Raw genomic sequence first — 5,981 nt, 5'->3', positions numbered from 1 at the left:
GACAGAAACAGAGAATAATTCATTATTGAATAGGCATCTCCTGAGCTGCTGTTCAGCCATTTCACTTGTCTGACTCTATGTCCCCATCTGAGGTTTTCTTGGCAAAGATACAGGAATGGTTCACCATTTCCTTCTCGAGCACATTTTTTTTTTTTTACAAATGAGGAAACTTAGGCAAACAGAGTTAAGCAATTTGCCTACAATCACACAGCTATTAAGTGTCTGGGGTCAGATTTGAACTCAGATTTGAAGATGGGTCTTCCTGAGAATTTATAACCACACAAAAGACAGAGAACATGAAATTCAAAATGGACAATATCAATTATATTAAATTAAAAAGGTATGTGGGACTAGGGGTGACATTTTGCTTTGACAATATAGACAATGGAAACTTTCTCTGAGATAGGAGAGAATGGGGAGAAGTTTGAGCTAGAGATGCCCTGAGGCCAAGAAGAGAAATGTTGAGACCTTGCACTGATTGAAATAGAGGAGGACTGGATGACCCATACTATGGGATCCCAAGAAGTTGAGAAACTGGGAAACAGCAGGGAGGTTCCATTTGAAGTCAGACAGGACAGATATATTACAAAGCAGCTCATCTTAGCTCTGGGACCTCAACAATGATTCACAATCTGAGCAGAAGGAATTAAAAATTCTTAAGGAAGCATTTGGAAGGAGAATAAATAACTTAGAACCAAAAGTGGCACACTTTACTCAAGAAATTGTATCCCTGAAAACTGGAATAAACCAAGAAGAAATAAATGAATCCATGAAATAGCAAGAAATATTAGAAAAAATCAAAATATTGAAAAACAATTAGAAGAAAACATAAGATATTTGATGTAAAAAATGATTGACGTGAAAAACAAATTAAAGAAAGACCACTTAATAATATTTGCAATCCCCCAAACAGGATTTTTAAAAAAGTCTGGACTTTATAGTTCAAGAAATAATAAGTGAAAACATACCTTCTCTCCCTGCAGTGCTCAGCTATTTTGAATCCTTTAGTGTAACTGCATTTTATCTTTTTTCATTCTGAAAAAGATCAAACCCTGTTTCTGTTTTTCAAAACAATAGAAAAAAACTGTTTAATATTTGTGTTTGCATGTCTAGTGTCTGACATATAGTTGACAAAAAATGCATGTCGGGTTGTATTGAATTGAATTAACTATTGACTTGATGGCTGATGGAGTTCACAAAGCGATGAAGGTAGGAGGAAATAAGGAACTTTCAAGTTCTGAATCCAATAGAGAACAAAGAATGTGAAATAAGTTTTTATTTAGTTTCTCTTGGCTACATTTGAAACCCTATCAAGTCTCCAACTTGCCTTTCTTTAAAATTTACCTATGCTCCCTGATTCCCTGAATCTTTAACTAGGTAAATACAACTATTCCATTGATGTTCTCAGATTGTGATGGTTTAGGTAAGGAAGGACTGGAGGAGGATGGAAATATTACCATGAAGACGAGATCCAGAAAATGGCTTATTCTAGTGGTTGGCTGATATGAAGAGTTGCTAAAGGTCTGCAGAATCAAGGGGAAAGATTAATTATTAGATGGCAATGTCATCTACTTGTTCATATTGATTGTTAAAATTATGAAAAAATAGAACCATAGACTCTGGGAGGTAGAAGGAATATTAAAGGTCATCAAATTTCTCTCTCAATTGAGTATAGTCATTTTCTCTACATTTCCATAAGATGGACACAAAGATTGTACTAAGACATTTCCTATAGTGGGAAATATTCACATTGTGTCTGTGTTTATGCATGCTATTGTAAATGTATGAGTGACTGCATGTTAGAGGTTGCTAGTATTATTATACAGAAGCACTTAACATACAGGTATGCATATCAGTGCACTATTACATAAATGTTCATGTATTCCTGAGTATACATAGGTTATATCCCCAAACACCCAGCAGAATGCAAACACCTTGAGGGATGTTTCATTTCTTTCATTATACTGTCTGTAAAGTGCCTTGCACATAGTAATTGTTTAATAAAATGGTGGTGGTGGTGGTGGTTGAGCGTATCTGTGTTGGTCTCTCTCAAGCATATGCCTCATTCTGAAGTAAAACTCAGTAATAGGAAGTTCTTCATTTGCCTCCAGACCTGATGGTATCATTATCACTGAGGTCTTCAAGGAAAGGCTACATAAACACTCTTGGAAATATACAGGACATTTACACAAGTACAAGTTAGCCTTCATGGTCTCTGAAGTCCTTTCCACCTATGAGATTATATGATGGCATTCTATCCTGAATCTTTCCTGCTGCAGCCCCAGCTCATCCTCTTTCCCAAGGACTGGGGAAGAGTGACATGTAAGGGGAGGAAAACTAGGCTAAAGATGTATTAAAGAGAATCTAGAGGCAGGACATCCCAGACTTGAAGCCTGGGATAAAGTCCCGTTTCTGGCACCTACTCTGTGTGAATTTGGACAAATGATTTAACTCTACATGACCTCAGGGGTCTGTAAGACTGTAAATTGTAAAGAAGGGGGTCTACATGCATTCATATGGGAGGTATCTTACAGGGAATACTCTATACTGGTGAAATCACAAATCCATTTTCAATGAAAAATTAATTAATTTCATTTTGTTTTGCTGAACCACTTCAAAGATGCTTTTTAATATCCAGACAGTAAAAGAACACCCTCTGGTTCTTGGCAACACAGAAAGAAGGGAATAGAGATTTGGTCAACTGCTGATTTTTGTTGCTACTACCCAAGCCATATAGGTTCCACCCAAAAGAGAGGCACTGAGACACTCATCCTTTCAGTTCAGGTGCTGATGCAACAGATAGAAGATAGTCCTTCCCTCTTTGTCCTTAGAAGGGCTCAGGTAACCACCATCACCACCTCTTCCTCCTCCTCCTCCTTCTTCATATTCTTCTTTTCCTCTCTTTCTCTTCCTCCCTCCCTCCCTCTTTCAGCTTCCCTATCCTCGTCTTTATCATATTTCCTATTCCTCCCTCCTTTTCCAACTCTCTCAATTAACTGGAAAGGTTGCTGAGAGAGTGAAATTCATTTCTGTGTAGTGAAATCATGGCAGGTTACAGCAGGTAGGATCCTTAGATTGTGATGACTTTCATATAGGAAATTAATGGCAGAGCAGGAATAACATTTCTTGATTCCTGGTTCAATAATATTTCCCTCATATTCAACATTTGAAAATTCATTAGAGTTTTTCAAAAGGACAAACAGGTATTTGGGAAAAAAGGGAAATCAGTCACTCTTCTAATTTATTTATACACTTATATTATGAAGATTACTACAGGTAACCAGAACAATCTAGTACTCATTCTATAGCTTTTTCCTAGCCCCTATTACCTATTGATAACTGGGCTCTTAGATATCTTTATACCAAATATTAAAGTCAGGACATTTTCAGAAAGCAGATGTGTTTAAAAAATGAGACTTACTAAAGGTTTCCTATATATTCCTATATATCAGAATATATAGATTCTGATATAAGCAAGATCATTATTGTCAGTCTGTTTCTATCAATAACCTGTACTTTCAAAAGTGTTCCTATGAACAATGATCACTAGCTTTACATTAGTTATCTCCTGAGAAACAGATATGGTGACACTCCTGCCCTTCTATTTATGTACTGAGAAAAGCTGACCAAGAGTCTGTTACTGTGCCCAACCTCCTCACATGTATAGAAACAAACAATGTTTGCAAATCTTGTCATCATGTGCAAAGCACCTAAAGACTGGTCCTTGGTTTATGGCCAAAAATGCTATTTGTACAGGCTGTAGGTATCTGGTAGTTATAACCAGAATTTGACATTGTTTGAAGATTCCATAGCTTTTACCAAAGTCTAAAACTAATTTCCTAGCTTTCTTCTCTCATACAGATGAAACATCTATAAAATAATAAGACCTTCACCTCCAAAGCTGTAAAGTCACAATGCCTCCTCTGAATATCACTGATACCCACCTTGGTGGTTGCTTTCTCACTGGAATTCCAGGCCTGGAACACCTGCACATCTGGCTTTCTATCCTCTTCTGTATCATGTATGTGGCTGCCTTGGCAGGGAATAGCATCCTGATCAGTATAATCATCTCCCAGAGAAGTCTGCATGGACCCATATACCTGTTCATATCCATGCTAGCTAGGACTGATGTCCTGTTCTCTACTTCCTCTATACCCAAGGCTCTGACCATCTTCTGGTTGGGGACACAAGCCATCTCCTTTAATGCATGTCGTTTTAACGCAGACGTTCCGTATCTACTTTTTGTTTATGGCTGACTCAGCCATCCTGTTGGCCATGACATTTGACTGCTATGTGGACATCTGTTCACCTTTACACTATAACACTATCCTTACTCCCACCATCATCAGAAAGATAGCTGGGGTCATACTTACTCACTGCTTCCGCATTTTATTCCCATCTATCTTCCTCCTCAAAAGGTTACCCTATTGCCAGACCAATATAATTTCACATACCTTCTGTGAGCACATGGGCATTGCTTGGTTGACCTGTGCTGATATCTCTGTTAATGTCTGGTATGGTTTGGCAGCTGCTTTGCTCCCCATACGTCTAGATATCATTCTTATTGCTATCTCTTATGCACTCATCCTACGCAGTGTCTTTCATCTTCCCTCACATGAAGCTCAGCTCAAAGAATTGGGAATGTGTGGTTCTCATATTTGTATTATATTGCTCTTTTATACCCCTGCTCTGTTTTCTACCTTTGCCTACCACTTTGGTAGGAAAAATTTTCCCCACTATGTCCATATCCTCCAAGCCAACCTCTATGTTGTTATCCCACCTGTTCTCAACCCTGTCATTTACAGTGTAAGAACCAAACAGATCTGGCAAGAGGCTGTCCAGGTGTTTTTACAGTCGGGGATGTGAAAAGATGGAACCCAGTAAACCTAGAGTCCTCTTGACAAGAGATATAAAACTTGTGACCTTGGGTCTAAGCTGACCACAAATAACATCAGCACCAGATTAAAATGTAATTATGAAATATTTAACACAAAAATTAGCAATACAACATAGATAACATTAATTTGTGGTTTTTCTAAGTAAATATGTGGGTTCAGGGATCAATTTCCATTTGATTTTGACACCACTGATCTTGATTCCTGTAATGACAATTTCAATGGGAAGATCTTTCCCATTCATTAATAGACCTGTGTGACCTACTTAAATCACATGGAAGCCTAAGTCACATGTGGTGGGAGGAGCTTGCTGAATAGATGGAACAGGAAAGGTGGAGTGAAGCTGAAAGGAATTTGGTGAGAGCAGTGAGGGTGGAGGAGAGAACACAAGCAGGCACAGCTAGGCTCATGAGTGGAGTGGGGGTGGAGGAAGCTTGGGAATGACTTTGTCCACTGCAGTGCTAATGTTTATTGACTTCTTGGTCACTATGACAGATTTGGCTTTCTAGTGTTGGGATATGACTTTCTGGTATCTGAATAAATGCTGTTTTTTTTTTCTTCTGCCTTCTATATGGAGAGTTTGCTATACTTTGGGATTCAGGACTATACCAGCATATTCCTAGTCTCCCTCAGTGCTGTGAATATTGTCTTGGTGATACATTTGGCATCAAGAAAAGCATTGCAGGGTATAAAATCTCTTTGCAGGGAGAAAGGTTTTAAAGGAAGAAACAGATATCCTAGAATGGGAAGACATCTTATTCCTCCCTGGCAAGTGAATGGCTAAAAACACTGGATCCTGTGAAAACTGGGAACCAAGGTTACAGGAGGAGGAATCTAGATATTTGGAAATATATTTGCAAAGAATACCAATAAAACCACGGAAAGAGTTGGCAGAGGTGTGTAGGAGAGGCTGGATTTTATTTATGGTTTCTCATATTATGTATAAAAGCAGATACCAGCTGCTGAAGGGAAAAATTAAGATGGAAAAATAGCTAGTTTGCATGGGAAATCTCAGTGTTTGGGCTCCCCTTTAAAAAAGAAAACTGGGGAGCCTCAGGTGGAAGAAAAAGTTATTCATTTAGCTCA

The 5,981-nt window shown here is 38.3% G+C and overlaps 1 pseudogene; it reads left to right on the top strand.

Moving 5' to 3' along the window:
- The first annotated feature begins 4,019 nt into the window (after nt 1–4,019).
- Nucleotides 4,020–4,866, top strand: LOC140507552 (olfactory receptor 52B6-like; annotated as a pseudogene).
- Nucleotides 4,867–5,981: the final 1,115 nt, after the last annotated feature.

The sequence above is a fragment of the Notamacropus eugenii genome, chromosome 5, assembly GCF_028372415.1.
Source record: "Notamacropus eugenii isolate mMacEug1 chromosome 5, mMacEug1.pri_v2, whole genome shotgun sequence".
Taxonomy (NCBI): domain Eukaryota; kingdom Metazoa; phylum Chordata; class Mammalia; order Diprotodontia; family Macropodidae; genus Notamacropus; species Notamacropus eugenii.
Note: the sequence above shows the minus strand (reverse complement) of the source record. Positions and strands in the feature narration are given on the sequence as shown.